The sequence below is a fragment of the Salmo salar genome, chromosome ssa22, assembly GCF_905237065.1.
Source record: "Salmo salar chromosome ssa22, Ssal_v3.1, whole genome shotgun sequence".
NCBI classification, from domain to species: Eukaryota; Metazoa; Chordata; class Actinopteri; order Salmoniformes; family Salmonidae; genus Salmo; species Salmo salar.
In genome coordinates, this window is record NC_059463.1 from 24,981,894 (window position 1) to 24,999,277 (window position 17,384).

Below are 17,384 nucleotides of genomic sequence, written 5' to 3' on the forward strand. Positions count from 1 at the left end.
TAGCCCATGATGCCATCTATTTTGTGAAGTGCACCAGACCCTCCTGCAGCAAAGGACCCCCACAACATGATGCTGCCACCCCGTGCTTCACGGTTGGAAGGGTGTTCTTCAGCTTGCAAGCTTCCCCCTTTTTCCTCCAAACATAATGATGGTCATAATGGCCAGGCAGTTCTATTTTTGTTTCATCAGACCAGAGGACAAAAAGTACGATCTTTGTCCCCATGTGCAGTTGCAAACCGTAGTCTGGCTTTTTTATGGCGGTTTTAGAGCAGTGGCTTCTTCCTTGCTGAGCAGCCTTTCAGGTTATGTCGATATAGGACTCATTTTACTGTGGATATAGATACTTTTGTACCTGTTTCCTCCAGCATCTTCACAAGGTCCTTTGCTGTTGTTCTGGGGTTGATTTGCGCTTTTCGCACCAAAGTACGTTCATCTCTAGGAGACAGAAGGCGTCTCCTTCCTGAGTGGTATGATGGCTGCGTGGTCCCATGGTGTTTATACTTGCGTACTATTGTTTGTACAGATGAACGTGGTACCTTCAGGTGTTTGGAAATTGCTTCCAAGGATGAACCAGACTTGTGGAGGTCTACAATTTTTTTCTGAGGTCTTGGCTGATTTCTTTTGATTTTCCCATGATGTCAAGCAAAGAAGTACTGGGTTTGAAGGTAGGCCTTGAAATACATCCACAGGTACACCTCCAATTGACTGAAATGATGTCAATTAGCCTATCAGAAGCTTCTAAAGCCATGACATAATTTTCTGGAATTTTCCAAGCTGTTTAAAGGCACAGTCAACTTAGTGTAAACTTCTGACCCACTGGAATTGTGATACAGTGAATTATAAGTGAAATAATCTGTCTGTAAACAATTGTTGGAAAAATGACTTGTGTCATGCACAAAGTAGATGTCCTAACCGACTAGCCAAAACTATAGTTTGTTAACAAGAAATGTGTGGAGTGGTTGAAAAACGAGTTTTAATGACTCCAACCTAAGTGTATGTAAACTTCTGACTTCAACTGTACATGTACTTACCTAGAGTGCCTGAGGGTGGGGCTGTTACTAATTACTACATAAAATCAAATCAAATTTTATTTGTCAGATGCGCTGAATTCACCTTAACGTGAAATGCTTACTTGTGATCATCTGTACGTATACTTGACCCATGACATGTGGTTCTTCTACCCGCATCCCTGCTTCAGTGTGCTGTATGCCACATGGTGTCATACATGGAAAAGAAATAAAAAAGGAAAGTTCCACCAACTACTCTGAGCCAAGAGTGGAAATGTAGCCAGATATTAAACATTTATATCATTGCCAGTTGCATTTCATAGAAATCAGAAAAAGTGAAATGTGCCACTTTATGGCACATTGCCAGAGATGATGCAATCAAGAGGTATTGAACAAATTTGATTTTGAAGAGCTTTTCCGAACCTACTGTGAGCCAAGAAAAAAATCTGACATACATGAGGCGTCTCTTTTTTTAAGAGAGTGCAAGGTCAAACAGAGTCAATTGATGCTTATGTGGTGGATCTAAAAAATAAAGCAGATGACTGAGTTTTAACAGTGTACCGAGTTGCTAGGCAGGTTTCCATTGACCCAGGTTTATTCGACAAAACGCAATGTTGCATAAATAACTTGTGTGCAACATGTGTAATGGAGACGGAAGATATTGGAGAACTTTTCTAAAGACCGACAGCATTTGGTATCAATTTGACAGAGGTGGATTTTTCTTCTATCTATAACTTTCTTTATTGTGACAAACGATGATGGAAACGTGTTTTTCAAAGAAATTATGATTGCCTAATCATTTCTAAGATACGCAGGCCATGTGATGTCACCGTGTAAGTATAAAGCTCCACTCCACAATTCATTATAAACACCGAAAAGTCTTTCAAAATCGATTTTTTTTAAAACAGTGAATATAGCGTTTCTTTGCAGGACAATATTCCTGACTTTCAAGAATGGCTGAATTTCTTCGCCATGTTTTTCTATTTCACCATACAATTATCTACAGGATTGCAAGTTTCACCATGGCACCGATCGTAGCGATAAATTGGCACATGATAATTATTAGAATATGGCAAATACTAGTCAATTATTGCATTCTATTCATGCTGGCTTTCGCGGACTACCTGATACATGACACAGATAGGTGGGAGGGCATACAGGCGTCTTCAATTTATTAATGCGTAATTTGCCTTAATGGGTAATCAACATTTTTTTATTTGATACTGTAGGTTTTTAGTAAAACGTTTGTTTTGATGGTGTGACGCCATTACGTCCAGCTGTTTTCGTCGACGCAAGCTAATTATGATGGGCATTCCGTCTCTTTTCAGTGCGGCTCAGCTTACCAAAAAGAGCCAGCTCTTTTGGCTCCCAAACGGCTCTTTAAAAAAATATGTTTTGTATTTTTTCAAGTCAAACTGTTTTTTTATTTTATTATTTTACCTTTGTTTAACTAGGCAAGTCAGTTCAGAACAAATTCTTATTTTCAATGACGGCCTAGGAACAGTTTGAGATAGTTTGATTATGATTGGTGTTAAAACAATTCTAATTAAATTATTAAATGAAATCATACTCTACCTAACCACAATGTATTTAAATGCATTGCCTTGTTATGAAAAATAATGCTATTAAACATTTGCATTTATAGTATATGTTTTTAATGTCCTCACTGTCAACTGCGTTTATTTTCAGCAAACTTAACATGTGTAAATATTTGTATAAACATAGCAAGATTCAACAACTGAGACATAAACTGAACAAGTTCCACAGACATGTAACTAACAGAAATGGAATAATTTGTCCCTGAACAAAGGGGGGGGGGGGGTCAAAATCAAAAGTAACAGTCAGTATCTGGTGTGGCCACCAGCTGCATTAAGTACTGCAGTGCATCTTCTCCTCATGGACTGCACCAGATTTGCCAGTTCTTGCTGTGAGATGTTACCACACTCTTCCACCAAGGCACCTGCAAGTTCCCAGACATTTCTGGGGGGAATGGACCTAGTCCTCACCCTTCGATCCAACAGGTCACAGACGTGCTCAATGGGATTGAGATCCGGGCTCTTCGCTGGCCGTGGCAGAACACTTACATTCCTGTCTTGCAGGAAATCCCGCACAGAACGAGCAGTATGGCTGGTGGCATTGTCATACTGGAGGGTCATGTTAGGATGAGCCTGCAGGAAGGGTACCACATGAGGGAGGAGGATGTCTTCCCTGTAACGCACAGCGTTGAGATTGCCTGCAATGACAACAAGCGCAGTCCGATGATTCTGTGACACACCGACCCAGACCATGACGGAGCTCCACCTCCAAATCGATCCTGCTCCAGAGTATAGGCCTCGGTGTAACGCTATTTCCTTCAACGATAAACGCGAATCCGACCATCACCCCTGGTGAGACAAAACCGCGACTCGTCAGTGAAGAGCACTATTGCCAGTCCTGTCTTGTCCAGCGACGGTGGGTTTGTGCCCATAGGCGACGTTGTTGTCGGTGATGTCTGGTGAGGACCTGCCTTACAACAGGCCTACAAGCCCTCAGTCCAGCCTCTCTCAGTCTATTGCGGACAGTCTGAGCACAGATGGAGGGATTGTGCGTTCCTGGTGTAACTCGGGCAGTTGTTGTTGCCATACTGTAACTGTCCCGCAGGTGTGATGTCGGATGTACCGATCCTGTGCAGGTGTTGTTACGCGTGATCTGCCACCGCGAGGACGATAGTGTCTTAACGACCGTTCCACAGGTGCATGTTCATTAATTGTTTATGGTTCATTGAACAAGCATGGGAAGGAGTGTTTGAACCCTTTACAATGAAGATCTGTGAAGTTATTTGGATTTTTACGAATTATCTTTGATAGACAGGGTCCTGATAAAGGGACGTTTATATAAACGAAGTGCATATACTAAATCTAACCATTCAAAACGAATACGATCTGAACAGCGTAATAGAATAATGCACCATATCAAAGAAAAATAAATAACATTTTGCAAAACTGCAGCATCCCACAAATTGAAATAAATGTAAAAAAGAACGATGCTATTACACATGTGCATTTAAAGTTGAACTTTTTAATGTATATAAACAAAGTGCATATAAATGTAACAATTCAAAACGAATACAATCTGAACAGCATAATAATAGAATATTGCTCCATATCAAAGAAAAATAAGTAATGTGCAAAACTGCAACATCCCCCTGAAAACATTCAACTGGTCCCTCTCTTCTCTCTTCTTTATTGCCATGTTATAACCAGCAGCACACAGCAATGCTGACCATATTTTGCTTTTATGAGAGATTTGTATTCAGAAATACAAGCTGCCTCACTTTCGAGGGGCTGATGCGGTTTCTTCTCTCAGTGATTATTTGTCCGTTTTCGAGAAGATCCTCTGCACAGTAGCAACACACAAACAATCCCGCACAAAGAGCAGGCGGGCCTACTGGCTAAAATAACCCGACTAATCAGCCTAACACAAAACAGGTGAAACCAATAAACAGAAAGGGGGAAAAAGGGAATCAGTGGCAGCTAGTAGGCCGGTGACGACGACCGCCGAGCACCACCCGAGCAGGAAGGGGAGCTACCTTCGGTAGGAGTCCTGACAGTTTCTCTCTGACGGCTGGCTGTGATTCGCTGTTACAGCTGTCACATAGCTGAAAAGAGAGAACAGTAACTTATTAGTTCAGATTCACATTTTGCCTACTGATACTACATTCTCATCTACTGCTCATATACATATATAATACTGGATTATTTAATGATGTAGTAATAACTGCTTACTGTACCGCTCTCCACTGATCTCCACAGTAACCTGCTCAAAGGGTTCCAGGACTCTGCAGACCTCCTCCACCACCTCCCATTCCTCTTGGTTCAGAGCATCAACAGGTGCATTGCCAATGGCCAGGGTAGAGATGATGGCATCCTTTAAGTCAATAAATTGCTTCAACATATAAAATGTTGAATTCCACCTTGTAGTGCAGTCTTGTTTAGGCCTCAGCTCAGGCATCCCCATCTGGTATTGTGTAGACTTTAGTTTTTCAGCACCTACTGTGCTCCTGTGGAAGTATTCCACAGCTGTTTTCACTTTGCCCTCAGTGGGCTTCATCACCTTCAGAGCATCTCTAACAATCAGGTTGATTGTGTGGGCAAGAAATGGATGATGGGTCCATTTAAAAATGTTCATGGCTTTGGTTATGTTAGCTGCATTGTCGCTAACACAACAGACCACTTTTCCATCTACTTGCCATTCTCTGGCCACTCTCAACAGTTCCTCTGCCAAGTTCTCTGAGGTGTGTCTGTCGCTGAATTCAAAGCAGTCCAAAAGACAGCTAGACATCGAAAAATATTCAATGAAGTGACATGTAACTGACATGTAAGAAGTGGTTAACCTTGATGTGGTAAGGCAAACTGCAGAAGCTTTTAGGAATCTTTTCCACACTGAAGCCTGTGTCCTCTCGTACAGTTGTGTAGTAAGTGATTTTGAAAGGGTTTTCCGGCTTGGAATTGTGTACATTGGATTTAGACTATTGCTATAATTTCTAAAACCTCCTTTATATGAGATTTTGTTTTGGCAAATTCTACACTGCTCTAACATTGTCTACATTATTAAAATGCATCCAAATGCTACTGTGCTTCCGACTCATTTTCCAGCTGTTGTTTTCACAGCTGTCCTTCCTCTCTCACCTCGGCTACTAACTGCGCGACTGTGAGGGAGTTGGCTCGGCCCTCCCTCACGCATCTTTGGTTCATTGGTTGACACTGTGTGTCTGATTGACAGGAACAACAGGTGAGGCTGTTAGTCTGAGCAGACAGTCAGAACGAATGTGTGTGCGCTTGAGCATTTAGGTCTATATTATTTTATTTATTTTTTCGTTCTTTGAATTCGTTAATTATATTCATTTAAATATTTTGATTATTCATATCTTAATTTTTAAAATATTTTTATAAATAGATTTGGCTCTTCTGATATGCGAGCCGGCTCCCAACGTTCAACCTACGAACGAGTCGGCTCTTCGACTCGTTTGCGAACAACCCATCACTATAAGCTAGGGAACGCACCCTAGCAGGCAATTGTCACATCTGTTTTCTATGCAAACTTTCTAAATGTCGACCAAAAAAAATCACCGTACAACTTAATCAGGGGCGGAAATCCCGGGGGGGATGGGGGGGACACGACCCCCCCATCCTGGGAAAAATATGATTTGTCCCCCCCAATATATCACTGAAACATAACTATGTAATTTAAATAATATTAATAATACGCAATGAAAGCAATTGTGCTGATTATAGACACTTAATAGCGCGTTTTTAAGTTTCAAAAGATTGCGACCCCCCACCCTTTGCCTCACAATGGTTTGATCCACTGCCAGTTCCTTAGTTGGCAAGGTAACAGAGGGGTGGTATCCACTGTCTGAAAGGCACTCAATGAACGTAACTGACGTGAGGTTAATCCATTCAATCGCGCACACACACTAGCTGAATATGCAGAGCTAGCGGGCAAATATTAACTATTAAGCTAGCTAGTAATTATTCCATTTATGTGGCCTCGTCAAAGATGGAATCTTTGCTATCGTCAATTTATTCCAAGATCAGCATGCAGATGATGTAAGTTAGTGCTTCAAAGTCCCTGTGATAAGGTTAGCGATAAACTGAAGTCCAAACTGAACAGAACTACACTCTCTAATACCATTGTCTTAAATATATTTAATGGTCTCATTGCAAAAGCTAAATTGTCGCAAGGGAACTTTTATTTATTTATTTTATTTCACCTTTATTTAATCCGGGTAGCAAAGATTATAGCAAACACCACTGAAACGGAATTGGTGCTCGCTAGCTTTGCAAATTCAGCTATTGTTGGAAGCCAGCTAATATGAAACAAACTATTAAAATTACAAAAGGTTGCAGCATATGTTGTGTAAATGGTAAACTCATACAGCTGTCAACTCTTGTCATTTTAATCCGTTTCACATTTGCTAGCTACCTTTTAGATCGAAGCCCAAATAGAATGATAAAAGATAAGATGATAGAAGCCCATCTCCTACTGTAAATAACCTACACACTGTGTGTGTGTGTAGCCAGCCAGCCAGCCAGCCAGGTAGAAAAATGGCAGAAAAATAAAAGACGGACATCAGAGTATTTTTCAGTACACCAAAACGCAAAGTAAGAACCCTAGTAGCCTAATATCTCAAAGACTAGTTGATAAAATGTTCATAAGAAAGAAATGAAATTCTAATGGAAATGTTTCACAATGATGTCATTAGGCAGAGCAGGCAACAGATGGCACACAGACAGCAGAGTTGGGGACAGATATGCAGGGACAGACTGGCAGAGACAGGGAGTCAGGTAAGTTTGGTGATTCTTTGTTTGGCAACATTGTGAAAGGTTCTCAATTTTTTTGACTTGTAAAATAGGAACATAATTGGAAAATGCCATGGATACCCCCACTCTCAACTTAAACTGGTGACTGAACTAAGATTTGTTAAAGGCAATGGTATTGCTGTTGTGATTAGTTGTGTAGTTTTGGGTACCGGTAGTTAGGAGTACGGCAAACACCTTATTTCTTTGGTTCCTCAATATACATTTACCATATTACAATGTAGGCTATGTGTTACAGCACTACTTTTGGTGTCCCCCTCAGGAATTGCTCTTGAGAAAATTTCATGTAATTGTCCCCTCCAAAGTTGATATCACATTTTCGCCCCTGAACTTAATGGAAACATATTTACTGATACTGGGCATAATTGTTTGTGGAATCACAAATGACCAAGTGCGAGGCAGATTACTGAGAAACCTGATCTGTTAGCTAGAGTAATAGACATTTGCCGTGCTAGTGAAGTGAGCCAGAGCCAGCTGTCTCGACTTCATGATGCAGTCGAGTCGAAGTACGCGTTCACAAAGTGCATATGCAAAACAAAACACAGAAATTGACAAAAGAGAAAGACAGTGCACAGCCAGTAAAATAGGGAAAATGTTCACGTTGTGGGTACAAACATGAACCAAAAAAGGGTCCTGCATAAGGTCAGATATGCAAAGCGTGTCACAGAAAAAAATCATTAAGCAAAAATGTGCTCCTCACGAGCATACAGAAAACCGGAGGACAAATGGCATTGAGATCGAAATGATGATGGATACAGTAGGTAATTGGTAGATTGCTGTCTCTACCTTGCTCTTTGTGCTGTTGTCTGTGCCCAATAATGTTTGTACCATGTTTTGTGCTGCTACCATGTGTTGTTACCATGCTGTGTTGCTATGTTGTTGTCTTAGGTCTCTCTTTATGTAGTGTTGTGGTGTCTTTCTTGTCGTGATGTGTATTTTGGCCTATATTATTATTAATTTTAATCCCAGCCCCCGTCCCCGCAGGAGGCCTTTTGCCTTTTGGTAGGCCGTCATTGTAAATAAGAATGTGTTCTTAACTGACTTGTATAGTTAAATAAAGGTTTAATAAATAAAATAAAAAGTAAGTGTAAAGTGAGTGGCGATTCCCTGCAAAAATCCAACTGCAAGCTGGTGACGTATTCTGGCCACTAAATGGCGCCAAAGGGCAAGAGAACGCTCAGATGCCAATACAAAGAGAAAGTGTTTGAACTGGAATTTCAAGTGATCGAACAAGATGCACCTGCAATATATGGAAGATCAGCTTGTCTGGAAATGGGCTTAATACAGAGGATAGTCAAGCTTGAACAAAAGACAGAGACCAACATTTTGAGTGAATATGAAGATTTATTTACAGGACTTGGATGTGTTCTAGAAGTTCATCACATACAAGTAGATCCAGAAGTCACACCAGTGGTATCCTCACATAGAAAAGTGTCTGTAGCGCTAAAAGAAAAACTTGAAAAGGAACTGAACCGCATGAAAAAGATGGATGTCGTCGTCAAGCACACTGAGCCTCCGGAATGGGTAAACAGCTTGGTGACAATCGTAAAGCCAAACAAAATACAGGTATGCATGGATTTAAACAAAACCATTGAGAGAACATTACCCTTCACATACCATTGAAGAGGTAGTTGCTGAAATTCCTAACGCTAAGGTATTTTCAATTGTTGATGCAAACCAAGGATTCTGGCAAATCCAACTGGATGAAGAGAGCTCCCGACTCTACACATTCAATACGCCGTTTGGGAGGTATTCATTCAAGAGACTGCCGTTTGGAATTGTGTCCACTCCACAGGTGTTCCAGAGGTGCCTCGCCCAGCATTTGAAAGGTCTGGAAGGTGTCGTGAACATCATGGATTACATTCTTGTCTGGGGTGATGACAGAGCAGCACGACCAGAGACTGAGACAACTACTAGACAGACTGCGAAGCATCAACTTGAAACTGAATAAGGACAAGTGCAAAATGACAGAAATCCGCTACATTGGACATGTGTTAAGAAAAGAAGGCCTGAAACCAGACTCCAAAAAGGTCAGAGCAATACAAGAAATGCCAGAGCCAGAGAACAAAGAAGAGCTTCAGAGGTTTATGGGAATGTTGCAGTATCTAGCAAAGTTCATCCTAAATCTCTCAGATGTCAGCGCACCACTGAGACAAATGCTGGAAGAAGACGTTCAGTGGCCCTGGGAGTCTGTACAGAAACAGAGATTCAAAAGCTTGAAAACACTTCAATGCAATGCACCAGTGTTAAAGTACTACGATGTGAAAAAAACACTGAGACTATCTGTGGATGCAAACTCAGAAGGCTTGGGAGGTGTGATCCTGCTAGATGGTCAGCCAATCGCATATGGGTCAAGGTCCCTCACAGACTGTCAAAAGAGATACGCTCAAATTGAAAAAGAGCTACTGGCGATAGTGTATGGCTGTGAGAATATTCGTCAATACTGTTATGGAAACAGATCCAGCTGGAGTCAGACCACAAGCCCTTGGAAGTTGCTCCAGAAAGCACCAGACAGACTGCAGAGAAACAGTCTACACGTGACATACAAACCAGGAAAGGAGATGCACATCGCTGATGCATTGAGTCGAACATACCTGGAGGAACAGAGAGAAATTGCTGGATGGTGAGCTGGATGTAAACTTCATCGGTCATCACCTTCCTTTTTCAGAAGAGAAACTGCAGCAATTCAAAACAGCAACAACAGAAGATGAAGACTATCTAATATGTGTTGATTACTACTCAAAATACCCAGAAATAACCTAGCTCAGTGGGACAACAAACAAACATCATTACAGCGCTCAAGTCAATCTTCGCAACACATGGGGTGACCAACGTTTTGTGCTCTGACAATGGAAGACAGCTAGTGAGTCAAGAAATGTCAGACTTTGCTACCAGCTGGGAGTTCAAACATGTCACGTTGAGCACTGGATTTCCACAGTCAGACGGCCAAGTTGAGAAAGCAGTTCAGACTGAAGCACCTGTTGAAAAGAATCACAAGACAGCAACGGAGATCCTTACATAGCTCTCCTTGAGTACAGAAACACACCCCTGGATGGAGCAGGTCTCTCTCCTGCACAGCTACTAATGGGCTAGGAGACTGAAGACAAAGATTCCCAAATCAAAGAGACTGTTAAAACCAGGACTCTATCAGCATGTTAGGAGCCATTTCACAAGCAGACAATAGAGACAAAAACACTACCTCAACCAAGGCACACGTAAAGTTTTGTTCATGAAGGAAGGAGAACGAGTCTGGATCAGACAAGACAACTAATGGCAACCACCAATTGTACTTGGAAAACATGGCCAGCGAAGGTCATACATAGTGTCGTGTCTGTTACTATCATTAAATGTGAAGACTGTTATTTTATCAAATCAATTCTCTATCTGTAATTATTATTATTATTATTACATGATTAAACTAATCATGTAAACTTTAATTAACTAGGAAGTTGGGGCACCACAGGAAAATATTTATAGAGTCTCTATTTCCTGAATCGACTCTTCAGATATTTTCATATCTTATCAAAACAGTTGCTTATTAATGAATTATACCTCATCAGTTCTCATTACTGAACGTCACAAACCTTTGTAAATCTGCACGAACCCTAGCATAAATTATGAATCAGTGATATACAAATTGGCTTAATAATTTATTTACTATCTAACTAACCAAATCACAGAAATAAATGAAACCCCATGTTTGAACTAATTGTGTGTGTTATTACATGATACAAAGAAAAAGTCCCTAGTGGACGAACCCGAAATGACGACTTGGTAGACAAAGGAAAGGGGGTGTGGACCGCTCCAGAATGGGAAACTCATAGCTGATAACTACACTCATAGAAATTGCTAATACCTTACATGAACGACCGCTCATTTGAAAGGAAATTGCAATTTACATATTTATGAGTGTATGTCTTGTTGTCTCTCTCTGTGGTCGCCGCTCCATCTGCTGAAGTGTCAATCAACAGAAAGTCTCTGGTTGTGTTCATAATGGATACGTCAGGCATGGTTGTCGCATAGAATAGATATTTTGGTGGTTGTCTGTATTTTTGTCTTAGGCTTCTGAAGGGGTTAAACGAAGGCCTCATACCTTTTAAAGGGTTAATAAATTGTGTTATGATAAACTGTTAGGTCTCCTCTTTAGGAGACCTCTGTGTGTGTGTTAACACACAGAGTATCTGATGTGCCCTACAGACACTGTCAGAAGGCGGAAACCGCCTACGCTCATACTCCTCCTGTCTGGGCCCCATCGTGGCTGTCTGAGGTTCTGAGAATACGAAGGGTTTTCTGAGAACACAAGGCTGCCGCAGGCCTGATGAAAACAGCACCCTGTCAGAAGATGCTTAGACTTATTCACCTTGTTATGACCCTATACTTGTGATGAAAGGTCAAGTTCCGGTCAAACCTACTTCTGAGCTTTTAATTGCTGACAAGACGGTTGCTGCTATCAAGGGGAGGTTAGATTCATTAAAATGTTGTTGCCAGGGAAAGTCACGCAAGGGGAACTGGGGAGGCTATATTAGTTACAGGACGTCTTAGACACTTTGCAGAACCTGGGGAGAGCTATCATATACTGTACTCTGTCCCAACTTCTGCCTACAATTGTATTACTAAAGGAGAATTTTAATACTTAAACAAAGAGTCTGTGTTTCCTTTCTACTACCAATATATATACGTTTGCAAATTATATAGACCTGATCATCTGTTGAAGAAATTGACCAACACTTCATACATTTCTGCTGCAGACTGGTAGTTCGACACCCTAGGATTTTCTACTTCTGTTGTGAATCGATAGTCTCAGAGTTTAACCATTTAAACCCATTTGGCCAATGCTCCACGCTGTATGGTCTTGTTCTTTGCTGGAGCTGTAGTGCCAACCTTCGGTTACATGTAGCTACCACTTCATATTTTCTGGTCTTAGAAGTTCAACCATTTGCAACCTTAGCTTACACCGTGGTTTGCGTGGTCTGGTATGAATTGCATCACGGGGGCTTTTATACTTTTGAGAAAAGGGGCCATCTCATCATGTTTGTGCCCACATGGGCGTGGCAACTGACTGTGCATAAGTTACCATAAAATAACAAATTGTAATTTAGAAGACTAAATCACATTGTTATCTTTTCAAAAGTATTTTTATACTTATTCATCCATCTTATACAACATTCAGAAGTAAACCTGACAGCTGGGAAATGTACACTTTAAGAGATATAGTTATGTGTGTTTTCTGTCCTTCATGAGATCACCAAATGAAACACTCGACATGACTGTCCCTTAACTGTCCACGGACCATTCCCACGTTCTCAAAAATAGAAATATTGTTTAATTCCCCAATTTTTGGGATTAGGAGTTTCTAAAGAGAAGCTCTTTGTTCTCCATAGGCTCTCTCCCGCCATGTTCCATGGCAGCGAAGAGAGAGATTCTAGCAGGAATTTATGACCGTTGTAAAACCTGATGTGAGAGAGGGAGGGGGGCCACGATATACACCCCAAAAGGGCCACAAACACAAAATGAGAGAATCTGCAGAAGGAACTGGACACCTGTTAAAAACACATGAAACAACACACCGAGACGCACTCAGAAACCATAAAAGACTTGCCTTTTCCTGTGGAAAGAGAACCTGAAACAACTGTCATTCTGGACAAAAACTACTCACCTGTGTGTTCTCCAGCTCCAACAACATCAAAACAAACAGTGGGAAGCAACAAAGTAACCACTGACACACCAGTGAAATCAACTCGTTATAGAAGACATTTACATTTTTACATTTACGTCATTTAGCAGACGCTCTTATCCAGAGCGACTTACAGAAGACCTACCAGAATGCCAAAACTCTACCAGTGTTCAAAAGACTATACTGAAAAACTGAAAACAAGAGCCTGAAAAAAATTATGTCATAGTGTTTATAATTCAAAAACATCTGTTAATAGTTCACTAAAGTTTATTGCATTGTACTGGCCGCCTACTCGTCTTCTCTCTAATTCAAGACAAAAGAAGAAATTGAAATGGCAATAATAACAATGTGATGGCAGTTGTGATGTTCATTATGTTTTGAAGAAAAAAGCAACATTTGGATAAGGGTGGTGCTGTTATTAATTACTACATGTGATCATCTGTGCTTGTACTTGAGCCATGACATCAGATAAATGTGGTTATTCTACCTGCATCCCTGCCTCAGTGACCTATATATTACAATAACATTTTTGCACTGATGCATTGCAAATAGTTGCACAGGACATTACGTCTTTGCCATGTAGAGGTGTAGCTAACTACTGGAACCACACACTGCTTCCTTTGGAAAAATAAAATAAAATATGGGTGAAGTAGGCAAGAATGTCCTTTCTTTTTCAGCTTCAGACCTGCCTAAGTTTACTTGAAATGTTCTGTTTGTGTTTAAAAGGATAAATTACAAATTTTCTTAACATTTGACTACAGAGTGATATGATCTTGCAATTTGGATGTAGTGAACAACTTTTTCCAAGGTGCTTTAGTTAAATAAACTATATTTTTCTTAAGGGTAGCTTTACTTCTTCTAGTTTGAAGTAAATGGTAGCTTGGTCAACTATATTTTAAGAGTAGCTTCTCCAACACTGGCCATTATTATAATTTATGTATTTATTTCATCTTTATTTAACTAGGCAAGTCAGTTAATTTAGAGATAGCCTCCTTTTTTCCAGTTTTCGCCTAAATGACATACCCAAATCGAACTACCTGTAGCTCAGGCCCTGAAGCAAGGATATGAATATTCTTGGTACCATTTGAAAGGAAACACTTTGAAGTTTGTGGAAATGTGAATTGAATGTAGGAGAATATAACACAATATTTCTGGTAGAAGACCAACCAGTCTTTTTCTACCACCATCTTTGAAATGCAAAAAAGGTCATAGTTCTAGCCATCACTCTGGTTGTAATTCCGATAGTGTCCACAAGATGGCAAGTGTATGTGCAATGTTTCAGATGGATAACTTGAAGTATGAGTGAACTACAAGACTTTTAGTCCCCAGGTACATTTGGGTAAATCGTGAAGGAGACATTCGCAATCATATTACATTTTTCTGCAAGAATATCGTCAAATCTGTATACTTGGACTTTGATTTAGCTTTCCAAGTATTAGTAGCCATATTATAAGTTCAACATTTGCAAAACAACCAGTTTTCATAACTTCATAACTCTGAATATCATTATAATTTTTGTCCAAAATGAAAAGGCATGCTGTCGTACAAGGTTAGTAGCTACATTTTATGACATATACATGGTTTCCGGATACTCCAGTAAAGCCCAGCTCATTGGCTATCTAGCTAGCTTTGTTTGACCACAATTGGTGCTTATTTGACAAAGATACAGTTGTTAAAGTGATGACCGCCCTCATATTCGGCGTGCCATGAAGGCGTCGCTCTCTGACCAAATATGGTGTCCTATAGGATATACTACACGCCTAATGATATAGTGAAGTCTTGTTACCTTCTAGGATCTCTGAGGAATACATAAAAATGATTTTATCTAACAAAATGACACTTCGTGTTATCTCTGGGACCCTTTGGATGATAAATCAGAGCAAGATCTCAGAATATAAGTACACATTTAACCTTGAGAGGTGAATTTATCAAACCTATTGCGGTGAAAAAAGGGTTTTGTTGTTAGGAGCTCTCCTCAAACAATAGCATGGCATTTTTTCGCAGTAATAGCTACTGTTAATTGGGCAGTGCAGTTATATTAACAAGAATTTAACCTTTCAGCCGATATAAGACACTTATATGTACCGACATTTGTTGTTACTCTAAAATCTGCGATCTTGACATAATGCGCTGCATGATTATTTACAACTGTCCCGTTGACGGGACACCGATCCTTAATTAAGAACAAATTCTTATTTACAATGCCGGCCTACCCCGGCCAAACCCTAACACGGAAGACGCTGGGCCAATTGTGCGACGCCCTATGGGAATCCCAATAACGTCCGGTTGTGATACTGTCAGGTGCGTCGTAGAAAGTGGACCAAGGCGCAGCGGGTATTGTGCTCATCTTCTTTTATTTATATAAGTGAACACTTAAACAAAATAAATCGACGTCAACCAACAGTTCCATAAGAACACAAGGACTATACGAAAAACAACTACCCACAAAACCCATGAAGAAAAGATCCCTACTTAAATATGATCTCTAATCAGAGGCAACGAGATTCAGCTGCCTCCAATTAGAGATCAACCCAAAATACACAACATAGAAATATAAGAACTAGAATAAACACATAGAAACAGATAACATAAACCAAAAACCCTGAAACACACAAAACAAACACCCCCTGCCACGCCCTGACCAAACTACAATATCAAATAACCCCTTTTACTGGTCAGGACGTGACAGATACAGCCTGGAATCAAACCAGGGTCTGTAGTGACGCCTCTAGCACTGAGATGCAGTGCCTTAGACTGATGCGCCACAAAACTAGGAAATAACATGTATGGAATCATGTTGTATCCAAACAAGTGTTAAACAAATCAAAATATATTTTAGATTTTAGACTCTTCAAAGTAGCCACCCTTTGAATTGATGACAACTTTGCACACTCTTATCCAGCTTCACCTGGAATGCTTTTCCAACAGTTTTGAAGGAGTTGACACATATGCTGAGCACGTGTTGGCTGCTTTTCCTTCACTCTGCTGTCCAACTCATCACAAATCATCTGAATTGGGTTGAGGTCGGGTGATTGTGGAGGCCAGGTCATCTGATGCAGCACTCCATTACTCTCCTTCTTGGTCAAATAGCCCTTACACAGCCTGGAGGTGTGTTGGGTCATTGTCCTGTTGAAAAACAAATTATAGTTGCACTAAGCCCAAACCAGATGGGATGGCGTATCGCTGCAGAATTCTGTGGTAGCCATGCTGGTTAAGTGCGCCTTGAATTCTAAATAAATCACTGACAGTGTCACCAGCAAAGCACCCCCACACCATCACACCTGCCCCTCCATGCTTTACGATGGGAACTACACACGCTGAGATCATCCGTTCACCTTCTCTGCATCTCATAATGACACAGCGGTTGGAATAAAAAATCTCAAATTTGGACTCATTAGACCAAAGGACAGATTTCCACCGGTCTAATGTCCATTGCTCGTGTTTCTTGCCCCAAGCAAGTCTCTTCTTATTATTGGTGTCCTTTAGTAGTGGTTTCTTTGCAGCAATTCGACCATGAAGGCCTGATTCACGAAGTCTTCTCTGAACATGATGTTGAGATATGTCTGTTACTTGAACTCTGTGAAGCATTTATTTGGCCTGCAATTTCTGAGGCTGGTAACTCTAATGAACTTATCCTCTGCACTAGAGGTAACTCTGGGTCTTCCTTTCCTGTGGTGGTCCTCATGAGAGCCAGGTTCATCATAGCGCTTGATGTTTTTTGCGACTGCACTTGAAGAAACTTTCAAAGTTCTTGAAATTTTCCAGACTGACTGACCTTCATGTCTGAAAGTAATGATGGACTGTCATTTCTCTTTGCTTATTTGAGCTGTTCTTGTCTTAATATGGACTTGGTCTTTTACCAAATAGGTGTTTCTTCTGTATACCACCCCTACCTTGTCACAACACAACTGATTGGCTCAAATGCATTAAGAAGAAAAGAAATTCCCCAAATTAACTTTTTAACAAGGCACACCTGTTAATTGAAATGCATTTCCAGATGACTACCTCATGAAGCTTGTTGACAGAATGCCAAGAGTGCAAAGCTGTCATCAAGGCAAAGGGAGGCTACTTTGAAGAATCTGAAATATAAAATATACACTGCTCGAAAAAATAAAGGGAACACTTAAACAACACAATGTAACTCCAAGTCAATCACACTTCTGTGAAATCAAACTGTCCACTTAGGAAGCAACACTGATTGACAATACATTTCACATGCTGTTGTGCAAATGGAATAGACAACAGGTGGAAATTATAGGCAATTAGCAAGACACCCCCAATAAAGGAGTGGTTCTGCAGGTGGGGACCACAGACAACTTCTCAGTTCCTATGCTTCCTGGCTGA